The sequence below is a fragment of the Pleurodeles waltl genome, chromosome 5 (assembly GCF_031143425.1).
Source record: "Pleurodeles waltl isolate 20211129_DDA chromosome 5, aPleWal1.hap1.20221129, whole genome shotgun sequence".
Lineage (NCBI taxonomy): Eukaryota > Metazoa > Chordata > Amphibia > Caudata > Salamandridae > Pleurodeles > Pleurodeles waltl.
In genome coordinates, this window is record NC_090444.1 from 494,467,697 (window position 1) to 494,485,540 (window position 17,844).

The following is a 17,844-nucleotide window of genomic DNA, read 5'->3' on the forward strand; positions in this document are numbered from 1 at the left end:
GGTCGAGAAGTTGGCTTATCAGAGGGTAGTGTTAAGCATTCGTTGTACACACACAGGCAATAAATGAGGAACACACACTCAAAGACAATTCCAGGCCAATAGGTTTTTTATATAGAAAAATATCTTTTCTTAGTTTATTTTAAGAACCACAGGTTCAAGATTTACAAGCAATACTTTAAATGAAAGGTATTTCACTCAGGTATCTTAGGAACTTTGAATCAACACAATAGCATGTACAGTTTTGGCAAAAATGGCAATAAGCTATTTTAAAATTGGACACACTGCAAAATTCAACAGTTCCTGGGGAGGTAAGTATTTGTTAGTTTTTCAGGTAAGTAAAGCACTTACATGGTTCAAAGTTGGGTCCAAGGTAGCCCACCATTGGGGGTTCAGGGCAACCCCAAAGTTACCACACCAGCAGCTCAGGGCCGGTCAGGTGCAGAGGTCAAAGTGGTGCCCAAAACACATAGGCTTCAATGAAGAAGGGGGTGCCCCGGTTCCAGTCTGCCAGCAGGTAGGTACCTGCGACTTCGTAGGGCAGACCAGGGGGGTTTTGTAGGTCACCGGGGGGGACACAAGTCAGCACATAAAGTACACCCTCAGCGGCACAGGGGCGGCTGGGTGCAGAGTGCAAACAGGCGTCTGGTTTGCAATAGGTTTCAATGGGAGACCCAGGTCTCTTCAGCGATGCAGGCAGGCAAGGAGGGGGGGGCTGCTCGGGGTAGCCACCACCTGGGCAAGGGACAGGGCCATCTGAGGGTCGCTCCTGCACTGGAGGTCGGATCCTTCAGGTCCTGGGGGCTACGGGTGCAGTGTGTTTCCCAGGCGTCGGGTTCTTTGAAGCAGGCAGTCGCGGTCAGGGGGAGCCTCTGGATTCCCTCTGCAGGCATCACTGGGCGGGCTCAGGGGGGGTCAACTCTGGCTACTCACAGGGTCGCAGTCGCCGGGGAGTCCTCCCTGTAGTGTTGGTTCTCCGCAGGTCGAGCTGGGGGCGTCGGGTGCAGAGTGGAAAGTTTCACGCTTTTGGCAGGAAACGTGTGGTCTTTAAAAGTTGCTTCTTTGTTGCAAAGTTGCAGTCTTTGTGGAACAGGGCCGCTGTCCTCGGGAGTTCTTGGTCCTTTTAGATGCAGGGTAGTCCTCTGAGGCTTCAGAGGTCGCTGGACCCTGGGGGATGCGTCGCTGTTGCAGTTTTTCTTGAAGTGGGGAGACTGGCCGGTAGGGCTGGGGCCAAAGCAGTTGGTTTCTCCGTCTTCTCTGCAGGGCTTCAGGTCAGCAGTCCTTCTTCATCTTCAGGTTGCAGGAATCTATCTTGCTTGGTTCTGGGGTCCCCTAAATACTCAATTTAGGGGTGCGTTTAGGTCTGGGGGGTTAGTAGCCAATGGCTACTAGCCCTGAGGGTGGCTACACCCTCTTTGTGCCTCCTCCCTGAGGGGAGGGGGGCACATCCTTAATCCTATTGGGGGAATCCTCCATCTGCAAGATGGAGGATTTCTAAAAGTCAGAGTCACCTCAGCTCAGGACACCTTAGGGGTTGTCCTGACTGGCCAGTGACTCCTCCTTGTTTTTCTCATTATCTCCTCCGACCTTGCCGCCAAAAGTGGGGCCGTGGCCGGAGGAGGCAGGCATCTCCACTAGCTGCGATGCCCTGTGGCGCTGTAACAAAGGGGGTGAGCCTTTGAGGCTCACCGCCAAGTGTTACAGTTCCTGCAGTGGGAGGTGAGAAGCACCTCCACCCAGTACAGGCTTTGTTACTAGCCACAGAGTGACAAAGGCACTCTCCCCATGTGGCCAGCAACATGTCTGGTGTGTGGCAGGCAGGCAAAACTAGTCAGCCCACACTGGAAGTCAGGTATGTTTTCAGGGGGCATCTCTAAGATGCCCTCTGTGTGTATTTCACAATAAAATGTACACTGGCATCAGTGTGCATTTATTGTGCTGAGAAGTTTGATACCAAACTTCCCAGTTTTCAGTGTAGCCATTATGGTGCTGTGGAGTTCGTGTATGACAGACTCCCAGACCATTTACTCTTATGGCTACCCTGAACTTACAATGTCTAAGGTTTTGCTTAGACACTGTAGGGGCATAGTGCTCATGCACCTATGCCCTCACCTGTGGTATAGTGCACCCTGCCTTAGGGCTGTAAGTCCTGCTATAGGGGTGACTTAACTATGCCATAGGCAGTGCCAGGTTGGCATGGCACCCTGAGGGGAGTGCCATGTCGACTTAGTCATTTTCTCCCCACCAGCACATACAAGCTGGCAAGCAGTGTGTCTGTGCTGAGTGAGGGGTCCCCAGGGTGGCATAAGACATGCTGCAGCCCTTAGAGACCTTCCCTGGCATCAGGGCCCTTGGTACCAGGGGTACCAGTTACAAGGGACTTACCTGGATGCCAGGGTGTGCCAATTGTGGAGACAAAGGTACAGTTTTAGGGAAAGAACACTGGTGCTGGGGCCTGGTTAGCAGGCCTCAGCACACTTTCAAATCATAACTTGGCATCAGCAAAGGCAAAAAGTCAAGGGGTAACCATGCCAAGGAGGCATTTCCTTACAGGGTACCTATGTACCCAGGGCATGTGTTACTAGGGGTAGGCCCCTGATGGCAGCAGCACTGATTGTTGCACCCAATAGCGCCATACATCCAGATGCACCCAGCACTGCCACTGGAGGCTGAGTTCTCTGGTGAAAACCTAAAACACAAATTCGACATGGCACACTGCCTGTGTGCCCTGTCTACCATACACTGCATTTATCATGGGTAAGACACCCCTTTGGCAGGACGTAAAGTCCTAAGGCAGGGTGCTTCATCGTATATGTGAGGGCACAGCTACATGAGCAATGTGCCCCTATTGTCTCCTTGCCATCTGGATGCATTACCAAACCTGGGACATAGTGAGTGAACAGAGCAGCCATTTTAATACATGTGCTGGGCACTGGCCGAAACAACTTTCCCAGCTACATGATGGCCACCCGAACCCTGGGTTGTTTGGTATCAAACAACTCAGAATGACAAATCCAAACTGGTGACAGTGTTGGATTTATACCTTGGAGGTGCACCCTGCAAAAGCTAACTATCCTGGCGTGGTTGCTGACTGATCCTTTCCAGCTGCCACCTCCAGGCAGCCAGTATACAAACCTTGAGGGAAAAGCCCTGCTTCTCTGGTTTGTAAGACAATGCCCTTCCTGGGTATAGGAGCTAATACCCCCTCCCTCAGGGATGTGCGCTGTCCTGGCGGTGAGCTTCAAATAGCTTACCTCCCTTAAAATTCAACCCCCAAGCCTGCTGCTAGCAGCAGCTGGCATCCCTCTTTTCAAACCCCTACTTTTGGCAGGAGCAAGCAGGAAACCTAACAAAGGGTAGGACGTAGGGTGTTGCCTGCAAGGTGGACTCTCTATTTCATTTTCCTCCATCTTGGATGGAAGGAAAATAGCCAATTATGTTTAGTGCAATGACCCTTTCCACAGGAAGTGTTCACTATAGTGAGGGTAGGCACCCAAAGGTAAGTGTCACATTGGACACTATCAGGTTCCCTCTAAAACATCCACTTTATTCAGTATTTAGCGAGCATCCCCGAATAAAGAAATCAGATTTGAAAGGAAGAAGAGAAGACAGCACCAAGAAGAACCAAAGCCCAAGAACTGTGGACCTGCTGCACAAGAAAAGGCGCCAAACCCTGCCTGCTGTACCTAGGACCCGACAATCGCCGCTGCGGAGGAGCTGACCACTGGACTGACCTCAACAAGCCCTGAGGACCTCCAGGCTTTACCAATAGTCCAAGAACTCCCTTCAGCGTGAAGGTATCACTCTATAAGCAAGCAAGAACCAACAAGCCAGCAAGGGTCTATTCACTGACCGGCTGATATCTCCCGAACCGGAAATTGCAGCTGAACTTAACAACACACTGACCACTGCCATGACCCACCCTGCAACTGTACCAAGTTTGGTGGCACTGCACTCCCTGGTGGCCGGACTTTACCAATACCCTGGGTACTGGTCAGTGGATGTCAGACACCTAAAAAACCAGCTCCCCCAGAGCTGAAAAAGGAACAAGAGGAAGCCCTCATCCTGAACCTCCGACCAGAATGCCCCCATTGTCCTGTAAGCCACACTTCAAGAGACTCACCTCTAGCTCCAAGGGACTCTGTTGCACACAGCTCCTTGATCATCAACTCGCCCTGCACCCGGCTGTCCAGCACCCTGCAATGAGAATCCAGTTGTGCCCACAGGATCCTACACCCCTTGCAATCCCTACACCCCAAGGAGACCCCAAGGCACCACCTTGAAATCTGCAAGAACCACCCTTTTCCATTTGGTCCCCTAGAGTGGCCCTGCACCTGCTCCAGGAGACCTTTGAGCGCTGCTCCCGCCGGAACCGGGAGTCACCCAAGTCTCTCCAGCTGGCAAAGTGTGCTCACTGACGGCCTCAACTAACCTGCAAAAGGGAAAACTGGTAACATAATTGTGTGATTTTATATTCATTTTTAAAAGTGACTGCCTATTGAATCCTATGGTGCGTAATGACGCACAAAAAGACTGCAATTTTGTTTTTTAATTCATATATTGAAAAGTAAAAGTACTTAACAATTTTGATGATCTTGGTCTTAAAAATTATATAACAATCTGAAGTATTTTTGGAAATTGGTCTTGAGTTATTCCTTTGAGTGTGTGAGTCACAATATTGATACTGTGAGTAAAGCCAATGCTTTGCACTTCTCCAAGATTAGCCTAACTGCTCGACCAAGCTACCTAAAAAATTAGAGCACTAGGTGGTCTAGTTTTTACCTCTGGGAACCAACGTGTGGTTGCCTGGACCCCTCCACAGTGTGCCTAGTTTTACACACTACGTAGAGGGCCAGCCTCCTACACACATACACTTTGACTGTACAATTCCACATCAAGTAGTTTTGCTCAGACTTCTTCTGACTTCTTCAGCCCTGTCTGACAGCAGTGCTGCCATCAGACAGGGACGGTAGGCTACACATCAGTACATAGTCACGTGCAGGAATCTGACTATAGAAATGAATCCCATGCCCTATTGTCTACTAGTGACTTATAGGTTCTTAATGTCAGCCCTGCTCTATTATCTACTAGGGACTAACAGGTTCTTAAGGTCAGGCTGCTGTATTATCTAATAGAGACTTACAGGTTCTTAAGGTCAGCCATGCCCTATTACATAATAGGGACTTGCAGGTTAAGGTCAACCTTGCCTTATTATCTACTAGGGACGTACAGGTTCTTTATGTCAGACCTGCCGTATTATGTACTTGGGACTTATATAAAACTGTGTTTTAGGGTGGTATTTGTTCCTTTTAGGCATCTGGTACTTCATTTAGAGGAAGTGTGACAGGGACATGTCTGCAGACTTAGGGTACAGATAGTGTCAGTTCCCACATGCATTACTTATACTTCTTTGTGCTGACAAGTTGACTAGGATGTTCATTGACCTACATAATGTGTGTGCTTTTGTGTATGGTCTTACATAGTTTCAATGTTGTTTTTCTAAGTGAGTGCTTGGCATTGTGTATTCATTCCCACATTCGCCAAAGCAGCAGTCCACCCTCCACATTATGACCATGGCTGAGCCACCATGGTCCAACCACCTGCACCACCAGGTTTCCGTCGGTCGGCAGCCTGACGGTGCCAGCAGAGCTGCCCTGCGGATTATGAGTGTCCTTCCTGCCGGCTTTTGCATTGCAGTTCCTCCACCATGCAAAGGCTGGTGGAGACAGGGTGCTGGGAGCCCCAAGGGGGTTCCTGCACTGCCCATGCACTTGGAAAGGGCAGTGTGGTGGCCCCATTGGACTGCTCTATCATGCTTTTCACTGCCTGAGTCACAGGCAGTGAAAAACACTATGGCTGCTGTTGCACCAATTGCACGCAACATTGCCACGGGCTCGATTATGAGCCGTCGTCAATGTTGTGGCCTGTTTCTGCCCTCTGGCCCAGTGGGAAACTCATAGTAGGTCCAGTGGGCAGAAAACCAGAGTGACGGTTTTCCATCCTAAAGAGTTTGGCAGGCGACCTCTGCCACCCACCAAACTCAAAATGAGGGCCTCAGTTGCCACATAGATGACACTGACCTACTGTTGTAGGTACTGACTACTGTTCCACCACCAAGGCCAGACATATGTACAGATTTTATCACATTAATTCACAATTTGTCTGCTGTCAAATGTCAGTCAGACAGACTTGGGTGAAACGTGTGTTGCTCTGTTAAATGTGTGTTTTTTGGAAATGGCGTCTCTGGTTGGCGGTCAATTTGCTATCTGTCTAAGCAGGGACCCTCACTCAAGTCAGGATTAGGGAGTTACACTCCTAAAACAACCCCTGCTCACCCCCTTGGTAGCTTGGCACAAGCAGTCATGCTTATCTCAGAGGCAATGTGTAAAGTATTTGTACAAACACACACAGTAACACAGTAAATACACCACAAAAGGACTCCACACCAGTTTAGATAAATAGCCGATATTTATCTAAATCAAACAGGACTGAAACAACAAAAATCCAACATACACAAGGAAAGATACAAATTTTAATAGTTTAAATCCCAATAAAAACTCTTGGAAACACAATAGCTCCAACTGGGGCTATAAGGAGGTAGTTGATGGAGTCATTCCCAACAGTCCAAAGCCACTTGCTAGGAGGGTGGCGGCAGTCCAGGAGTCACACGGACCCACAGGTAAAGTGCCTTTGGTAATGGGGAAAACAAAACAGTGCTCAGAGTCGGAGAGGTTAGACATCGCTGGATCTGGTGCAGCGTTGGCTCCTTTGTGAAAAACAGGGGAGGTGATGGTCGTCGGAGTGACACATTTGTCCTTTATGATCTGGTGGGGTCAATGCATCTGGTGGGTCAAGATGCAGTCAAATGACCTCTTGTGATTACTGGGAACACGACACTCGGGACTCATGATATTGCAGGACTTTAGCGGGGCATTGGGCCTGTGGCATCGATCAGGGTCATATCACTCCAGCGGGGACCATGGCTTCGGGTTGTAGACAGCGGCATTAAATTGTGCAGCGGTGCAGGTTCTGGAGTCGTCTGGAGTCGATGTGCCTGTTTTTTCTTGATTTTCAGGCCTGCTTTTACTCCCAAGGACCCAAGAACTGGATTGGCATGTCAGGGTCCTCATCAGGACTGCCCAGGTGCTGACAGGTGAAGCCTTTGCTTTTCCTAAGTCTTCTTAACAGGAAGCAAGGTCAGTCCAAGCCCATGGAGAAACTTCACAAGCAGGATACACAGCAAATTCCAGTCTTTGTCCTCTCTCAGGCAGAATCAGCAACTGCAAGCCAACATAGCAAAGGACACACAGCAAAGGAGAAGTACACCTCTGCACAGCTTTTCAGCTCTTCTCCTTGGCAGAGGTTCCTCTTGATCCAGAAGAGTTCTAAAAGTCTGGGGTTTGGAATCCACTACTTATACTCATTTCTGCCTTTAGAGTAAGTAAACTTCAAAGGAAAGTCTGTGTTGTTCACAAGATCCTGTGTTGCCCAGGCCTGGCTCCAGAAACCCTCCAGGGGGTTGGAGAATGCATTGTGTGAGGATGGGCACAACCCTTTGAGGTGCAGGTATCAGCTCCTCCTTCCCACTCTAGCCCAGGAATTCCCATCAGGATATGCAGGACACGCCTTATCTCCCTTTGTGTCACTGTTTAGATTGAACTCACAAACAGCCCAACCGTCAGTCTGACCCAGATGTGGATTCCACAGGCAGGCGGAGGCACAGAATGGTTAAGCAAGAAAATGCCCACTTTCTAAAAGTGGCAATTTAGAATAAAGAATCTAAAAACCAATGTTATCAAAAGATATATTTTTATATTATGAGTTCAGAGATCCCAAAGTCCAGATCTCTATCTGCTCCCAATGGGAAATGACACTAAAAAAATATTTAAAGGCAATACCCATGTTAACTTATGGGAGAAATAGCCCTTACAATAGTGAAAAACAAATGTAGCAGTACTTCACTATCAAGACATGTAAAACACACCGGTACATGTCCTACCTTTTGAATACACTACACCCTGCCCATGGGGCTTCCTTGGGGCTATTTCGGAGTGACTTCTATGTAGTAAAAGGGAAGGTTTGAGCGTGGTAACTGGGTACACTTGCTACATTGAATTGGCAGTTTAAAACTGCACACAAAGACACTGCACTGGCAGGTCTGAGACATGTTTACAGGGCTACCCATGTGGATGGCACAATCAGTCCTGAAGGTCTACTAGTAGAGTAGCTTTTGATTTACAGGCCTTGGGCACCCCAAGGGTACTTTACTAGGGACTTACTAGTTAATCAATATGCCAATTATGGAAAAGCTAATTACCAATATCTTAGATAGAGAGCACTTGCACTTTAGCATTGGTCAGCAGTGGTAAAGTGCCCAGATTATCAAAACCAGCAAAAACGAAGTCCAGCACACAGTCAAAAATACAAGAAGCAGAGCCAAAAGGACAGGGGAGACCACACCAAGGATGCCAGTTCTAAAAGGGAGGGCAGGTTACTATTACCTTTCTAAACTTCATCACATTGGGGAAAGTATTGGACTTTGTGGGGGGACAGATTTACTATTACAATTTCAAATTTGAGCTGTTCATGCTAACTATTCCATTACAATTAATCATATTTGTTGGACTTTGGGGAGGGAGTCATATTTACTATTTTCACTCGAAATATAAAAATATCAGGGAAAATGCTGCATTTTAGGTATTTCAAATTAACTACTACCATGAACTGATATTATGCATTAGAATACATTACAGAAATCAATTTTAATTAACCCAAAAATGTAAGTCATGCAACCTAAAACAAAGTAAATGAATGAATAGCTATAATTAGTGTTCATATCAATACATTTCTAAATAAATATTTAAAAAAATAACACATTTTTTAAATGTAAAATTAAGTAATATAAATGTAAACTCCCAATGTAAAAATTTACACAGGTTACAAAAATACATTAATTGAAAAGCACTAAATATATAAAAAATATTTAACTTCAACTATAAATTATTTTTAATGACCAAAAAAAAAAAATGTTTAATCAAATTATGTAGCAACATTATTATTCATGTTTTTAAAAGATAACACAATTAAAACACACTTGAAAAATGAATTAAAAGATGAATAAACTTTGCATATGAAAAATTGAATTTTGCATACTTAAAAACAAATAAATAAAAAAATAACTTCTTGTAAAATGTTAAAAATTGAAAAAGATAATTACCACAACAACAATTTTAAACCCATCAGATTAAAAAAATCTAAATTACTTCCCACCCTTTTCTCGTATGCACCTAATATCAGGTTTCTAAAATTACTATACACATACTTCAAAAACAAACCCAAATTATATTTTAAAAATCATATTACGTACATTACAACAATATAATACACAACATATTTCACAATTATAAAACAAATACTATCAATATTTCTACCTGTGATATTCTGACACAATATTTTTGACCTCATAATATTTAAGGCACACTATTTGTTTCTCGTGGTATTTCTTCCACAAAGTTTTATTGGACCATCACTGTAGTACCTGACACAGGTTTTAAAAAGCTTCTTATCAGTGCTTGTGTTGAGGACTGTTGCTGTTGTCCTTCAACCATTGTCACTCACAAGGATATCTGCCATAATCTTGATTGACTACATTCTCCTCTTCCTGAATCTTAGTAGGGGGATCAGAACATGAAGGGCCTTGTGAACGTGCACTGCTGCTCACACTAACTCAGAAAGCCCAGGAGACATCATAATTAAGGTTATCCAAGTGGAAAGAAATGGCAAAAGTAACAGCAGTTCTAGTGACAGCCATGATTCGTCCATTTACATCTCAGCACATAATACAGTTTCTACCATTTTACTAAGCAAAAGATGCATGTTACAATATTGGGAGTCTATTATAGTTCAAGCGGGATCCAAAAGGAACATAATACTGTATAGGTGTAATTGGCACCACTAAATCTCATTTGATGACTGACGTAATCAAATGCCATATGTTTCTTCCTGACTAGCATTCATATTTTAAATGGCAACCGATGACATTAGTGCCTTTCTGTAGAATCATCACAGTTGGCCAACTGGTGGTAATGGAGAATGGCATAAAATATATACAGGTGAATACAAATATCACTCTGGTTAGGGGTAGTTTGGTTGTCAAGGAAATAGTCATTGGTCCGTTATTATTGAAGCACTTTAAATCCAAATCCTCTAGAGAAATGTCCATTAGATTCAGAAATGGTCTACGTGGAATTGAGAGGTGGCAATAACAACCCTGAGAATATGTGATAAATATCTTCACTCATAATGATTTATACTTGCTACCAAAAACAATATATTGCAAAGTGATCAGTATTAGTTGTATTCCTTTGTCATTGCATGGCACTATCAGTTTAATCCCTGCAACTTGTGGTTGAGAAAATCCTTTTTTTCAGGAGGAAATGTGAGGTTTGCAAAAGTGGAGTGACTGGATTCAGGCAAAATATAGGAATTATACTGTTACTCATTATATTCCAGGCCAACCTTTATTAAAACCAATACTGGTGAACTCCCATACTTTCTGAGTGAATCAAAAGTAGGGTGCTTTTTGTAGTCTATCAAGGGATACTAAAGCTAAGACTATGGATAGATCTGATGTACCTTTCACCATGATAATTTAGTCTTATAAGAGATACAGGCCCTCATTACAACCCTGGTGGTAAATCCCGCTTACTGCCATGCAGAAGACCGCCAACATACCGCTGCGGCCGCGGAATATCGCTACAGGTATTACGACCCACAGCGCGGAATCCGCCACAATACAGACACCCACACAAGTCCGCCACACCAAAGGTCAGTGATAAACTGGCGATAACAAAACCGACACCGTAACACCAACAAGAACACACCCACACTATCACGACCCACGAATCAACGCAGCGATCCTTCAACCGCGGTCATCCATTGGCGGTACACACCGCCGCGCTCAAAATTCACACACATATACAAAACACAACCAGATTGGACAATTTGAAATACACACACATGATACACATATACACACCACACCCACACACCCAATCCAATATAACGCACACACCCACATTACCCACAAACCCTTACAACCAAAAATTTGGAAGAAGGCCAGAGAGGGAGATTAGCTAACACAACACCAGCATCCACAGACACACAACACCATCACTTATACAACATCCACACACCTCAAACAACACACACCAACACATCTCCCCACACATCACAACAGACAGCACCTCACACATCACCCACACCACATCATGGCACCTCAACAGCACCCAAGGTTTTCTGAGGAGGAGCTCAGGGTCATGGTGGAGGAAATCGTCTGGGTAGAGCCACAGCTATTCCGATCACAGGTGCAGCAGACATCCATTGCAAGGAAGATGGAGCTATGTTGCAGAATTGTCGACAGGGTCAACGCAGTGCGACAGCATCCAAGAACTAGGGATGATATCAGAAAGAGGTGGAACTACCTACGGGGGAAGGTGTGTTCCGTGGTCTCCAGACACCAGATTGCTGTACAGAGGACTGGCGGTGGACCCCACCTCCTCCACCACAACTAACAACATGGGAGGAGCAAGTCTTGGCAATACTGCATCCTGAGGGCCTCGCAGGAGTGGCAGGAGGACTGGACTCTGCTAAGGCAAGTCTGTACTACCTTTTCCCCCCACCCCAACTGCATGCCATCACATACTCCCACCCTTACCCTCACACCCATCACCCCAACAACCCACAGATACCCCACCAACACAATCCACACATCCCAAAACCAAGCCCTGCATGTACCATCAATGCATGGACACCCATCACCCAAGCATGTCCAGTACGGAGACTCACTCATGCCCCAAAACCACCAATCACACAAGGACCAAGCCAATAATGCAAGCACTGGAGTAGAGGGTCAACCACCCATTGCACACAATGGCACACACAGATACAATAATTATGCATTTACACCCCAACAGGACCCCTACCCAATGTTACCGGACATGAGGTGCCACACATATCCAGTCCCCCCACAGAAGAGGCCCATCAGGGACCTCGGGACAGTCGGTTCCTCGGACATTGTCACAAGCCACCACAGAGCCTCCCCCCTCAGGAAACACCAGCACAGCATCCACCCAGCGGGCCCATCCCTCTGTCCCCAGGACACGTCAATCAGCAGTGTGTCCACCGCTACAGGGTAACCAGGCAAACCCACCAACCCAAGAAAATCAGGGACCTGGGGGCAGTGGCAGTGGGCACACTGTTCAGGGGACAGAAGCACAGGATGACAGGGAAACTGGGAGGACTGCTGTGCGACAGGGGGAGGACAGGCCCAGGGAACCCACTCTCCACAAGGAACTCTCCGACATCATGGCAGCTTACCATCATTCCCAGGAGACGATGGCCATGGTACTGGCCAAGTTTCAGGAGACCCAGCGGCTTCAGGAGGAACACTACCTTGGGATCAGGGAGAACTTGAAGTCCATTAACAACACCCTGGTAACCATTGCAGGGGTGCTGGCAGACCTTGTCAACACCAGGAGGGACACAGTGGCACAAGAAGGGGCCCCTGACACTAGCCTGGACGATGAACAGCCCTCCACCTCTGCTAGCGCTAGTGGACAGGAGACACCGCCACAGGAACAACAGGATACCAGCACCCTACCCCCTGCAGATGGAGAACCGCCCCGCAAACGGTCCCTGAGATCCAGGAACAAGACAGAGAACATTGCCAAGACCCCCATCAGGAAATGAGACCCCCCTGAATGTCACCCTTCTGTCCCACTATGTCACCCTATCCATCCTTAAACTGCCATTGCTCCACTTCCTATGCCCCTTTGGACAATGCACCTGTGAAACAAATAGACTGGACTCTGACATGGACATTCCTTCACCATCCTCCCAGCCCATTTTACAACCCAATCCACTTATTAGCACAGGAATAAACACACTTCAATCACAATGTGTAATTGCAATAACTATGGAATATAGCAATGTCAATTTACTTGTTCACACACCAATGTAACACAGCTGTATGCTGGCAGTAAACATAGCAGAGGGCACAAAGTGGGACCCAGATCTTGGAAATAGAAAGTCAAAGTGACAAGTCAGGGTCCATACACGAAAAGAAAATGACAGACTTATGCTAGCTCAAACAATAGAATGAGATGTGGGAAGCAGTGACATCTTCTTACCTGTGTCTCACTGGAAGTATTGAATGATGATGTTGTTTCTGTTGTCGATATCCTCTTCTTCTGCCTCCTCTTCTTCACTGTCCACAGGCTCCACAGCTGCCACAAGACCACCATCTGGCCCATCCTCCTGCAGAAAATGCACCTGGCATCGCAAAGCCAGGCATCGCAAAGCCAGGTTGTGCAGCATACAGCGGGCCACGATTATCTGGCACACCTTCTTCGGTGAGTAGTATAGGAAGCCACCTGTCACATGGAGGCACCGGAATTCGGCCTTCAGGAGGCCGAAGGTGCGTTCGATAACCCGCCTAGTTCGCCCATGTGCCTCATTGTAGCGTTCCTCTGCCCTTGCCCTGGGATTCCTCACTGGGGTCAGTATCCATGACAGGTTGGGGTGACCAGAGTCACCTGCAAATGTCGAGGGACAACTGTTAGACACACACTAACCCTTAGGGACAGTACCATACCCAGACACCTATGTCAACTGTATTGGGACCTTGGCCTCACCTATTAGCCACACACAGTGCCTCTGGAGTTGCCCCATCACATAAGGGATGCTGCTATTCCTCAAAATGTAAGCATCATGCACAGAGCTAGGATACTTGGCATTCACATGGGAGATGTACTGGTCTGCCAAACACACCATCTGCACATTCATAGAATGGTAGCTCTTCCGGTTTCTGTACACCTGTTCATTTCTGCTGGGGGGTACAAATGCCACATGTGTACCATCAATGACACCAATGATGTTGGGGATATGTCCCAGGGCATAAAAGTCACCTTTCACTGTGGACAAATCCTCCACCTGAGGGAACACAATGTAGCTGCGCTTGTGTTTCAGCAGGGCAAACAACACTCTGGACAACACGTTAGAGAACATTGGCTAATACATCCCTGATGCCATGGCCACTGTTATTTGAAAAGACCAACTGGCCAGGAAATGGAGTACAGACAGGACCTGCACTAGAGGGGGTATTCCTGTGGGATGGTGAATAGCTGACATCAGGTCCAGCTCCAACTGGGCACACAGTTCCTGGATGGTTGCTCAATCAAGTCTGTATGTGACTAGGATGTGTCTCTCTTCCATTGTCGACAGGTCCACCAGGGGTTTGTACACCGGAGGATGCCGCCATCTCATCACCTGCCCCAGCGGACATGCCCTATGAAGGAGAACCGTGAGCAGAGAGTCATCCAACACTGAGGTATCACAATGTCTTATTTTCAGAAACGTTATTAATCTGCAATGTGCCGGTATCTGTCTATATTCCCGGCCTAGATAGGTGTGATGGAGTTAACATCCATCCCATGTGGCCTCCTGAAATGGCAGCTGCCTGACCTATAAGGTGGGACAAGGGGATATGAGGTAACTGTGCTGGCGTTCTACACCGTCGTGGTGGGCGGTCGAAGACCGTGGCTCAATTCTGCATTGGTTAACATTGGGCCCTTTGGGTCCCAGGAGCCAATGACGATGTACGCTGGCGGTGACGGTACGCACTGCCGTGGATGTGACTGCCATTTTCTGTCTGTTCCCTCACTTTATACCTGACCTTCAACAGGAGAGGACCTACACTGCAAGTGCTGCTGTGACCTCAGTCTGGAAGCGACAATGGCTCATGTGTCTGGGGAAAGGGCCCCTGCCTTTACTTCGGAGGAGTTGGAGAAACTAGTGGATGGGGTCCTCCCCCAGTGTACACAACTGTAGGGTCCTCCAGACAAACAGGTGAGTACACTGTGAGTATGCTGCATGGGCAATGCCTGTTTTCAGTGGTGTGGATGGAAGATACATGGGGGGCTGAGGCCTGCATGTGCAGATGGTGAGTGTATGTGCGTCAGGGCAAGGGTGGGAACTGGGGGGCAATGATTATGATGGTCCGGACGGGTATGTAATTTCCTTTCCCCCTCTAGGTCAGCGCCCACCAGAAGAAGGGTATTTGCCGTGCCATCGTCAAGGTCATCTGGACCCTGGGGGTCTACCACAGATGGAGCACCCACTGCCGGAAAAGATAGGAAGACCTGCGCCGCTGGAGCAAGAAGACGGCGGAGGCCCAGCTGGGGATGGCCTCCCAACATGGGAGGGGTGTCTGTCGCACCATGACCCCCCAGATGTTCTGGATCCTCGCGGTGGCCTATCCGAAGTTGGATGTGCGCTTGAGGGAATCACAGGAGCCACAAGGGGGTGAGTATACTCTCATTCAGCTGACTCTGAGCGCATTATGGGTGTCTGGGTGGGGGAGGTGGGCAGTGGGTTCGCCTAGGCCAGGGTGAACTTGGTAGGCAAGGTCCCTTGTGAGGCAGGCTATGTGCACCCCAACCCCACCAGTGGTAAGAGCCATCTATACCTAGTCAGGTTCCTGTAACTTCCAGGTGTCCAGCAATTGTTCATAGGCCTCGTCCCCCATGGTTAGCTGAAATTTCTGGGAACTGTTAGTGCATGGCGTAGTGCAGAGGGCTGCTCCATGTGTGTTGTGTCCGCCAACGGTAGTGGTGTTGCATGCACTGAACATGTCTTTCTTCTGTCTTTCCCCCCTCTTTTTGTGGTCTCCCTGTCCTTGTGTGCAATATCATCATCAGGCGGAGGAGCATGGACAACGAAGCAGGAGGGAGCTGCAACCCACTTGGCCCTGGAGGGCGAAACAATGGAGTCTGAAGCCACCAGTGGGACGGAGGGCGAGGGGAGCTCCACGGCCGAGACAGCAGCAGACAGCAGTGACAGCGACTCTTCCTCTGATGGGAGATCCCTTGCGGTGGCGGGCACCTCTGTGCCCATCGCATCAACAGGTACAGCCGCCAACCCACCACCAGCACCGCCCTCCCAGCAGCCCCTCAGCGTGTGTCCTGTGCCCGCTCACCCAGGAGGGTGGGCATCTCCTTCGCCCCAGGCACCTCAGGCCCTGCCCCAGTCAGCCCTGCTGCCCTCAGTAAGGAGGCAATTGACCTCCTGAGATCCCTCACTGTTGGGCAATCTACCATTGTGAATGCCATCCAGGGTGTAGAGAGGCATTTGCAACAAACAAATGCATACCTGGAGGGCTTTCATTCTGGGCAGGCAGCCCAAGAGAGAGCATTTCAGGCTCTGGCCTCAGCACTGATGGCAGCCATTGTCCCTGTGTCCAGCCCCCCCTCCAACGTCCTCCACCCAGACCCAATCCCCTGTATCTCAGCCTATCCCAAGCACACCATCAGACCAGCATGCACACTCATCAACACACAAGAGTGGCTCAGGCAAACATGAGCACCACACATCCCCCAGGCACTCACACGAGCACCATCCCCATGCAGACACAGCGATATCCACTGCCTCCACAGTGTCCCCCTCCTCCACATCCTCCTCCTCCCTCCCTGTCTCGTCTCCACTCACACCTGCATGCACTACATCCTCAGCCACTGCCTCTAGCACCAGCATGCCCATCAACACACACCGCTCATGTGCACTCACCACCCCACTACCATTCACACATCCCCAGTGTCCTCTCCCAGTGTGTCAGTGAGCCCTCCTCCCAAAGTACACAAACGCAGGCACACACCCACCCAACAGCCATCCACCTCACAACAGCCTCCGGCCCATGCACCTTCACCCAAATTCAGCAGACCTACACCTCCTACAACCACTACCTCTTCCTCCACTCCCAAACCCCCTACATTTTCCCATCCCAGTGTGTCTAAAAAACTTTTCCTGGCAAACCTTGACCTCTTCCCTTCATCTCCCCCCATCCTTCCCCTAGGGCCAGGCTTTCCAGGTCCCAGCCCAGCACCTCAGCCACCAAAACCTCAGGCACAGTGATGCCAGCAACTGCGGGGTCATCGAGTGTGCCTCACATCAGGGCTCCCAGTGTTCCACGTAGCGAGGGCAAGGACATTCCGCCACCTGCCAAGGTGAAAAAGGTGCCCACATCCCAGAGAAAGAAGCCAAAATTACCAGACACCAAGGGCTCAGCAAAAAAACAAAGGGGATAATGGCAAGACAACTGCGGCACCATCAAAGCAGGGGAACGGCCAAAAGCTGAAAAGCAGGTCAGGAGAGGGCATGGTGGCACCGACTGAGGGACCAGTGTCACACTTTCTGTCCACGACCACGCCAACCTGTATGGCGGCGAACACCGCTAGCTGCCCCGCCACCACAACCGCCACCTGCACCGCCCCCTGCACCGCCTCCTGCACCGCCCCCTGCACCGCCCCCTGCACGTCTACAGCCTCAACGACAGTCCCCAGCCTCTTCCCCAGTGGGCAGCCGTCCTAGGCTGCAGGAGATGTCCTGCTGTGTCCCTCAGCAGGTGCTGACCCATGCACCGCTGCCAGCACCGCCGCAGCAGACACCACCGCAAGCACCGCCGCAACAGACACCGCCGCAAGCACCACCGCCTGCACAGCCCCTGGCACGTCTACAGCCTCAGCGACAGTCCCCAGCCTCTTCCCCAGTGGGCAGCCATCCGAGGTTACAGGAGACATCCTGCTGTGTCCCTCTGCAGGTGCTGACCCATGCACTGCTGGCAGCACTGCCGCAACAGACACTGCTGCAAGCACCGCCACCGGCCCCACGGCGTCCTCGGACACAGGCACCACTGCTGACATGGCTACCATCCCCAGTGGTCAGTCGTTTGAGGCTGGAGGAGAGTTCCTGGACCCTGGGCAGCTTCCATGAGGCATTTCTTCCATCACTGTT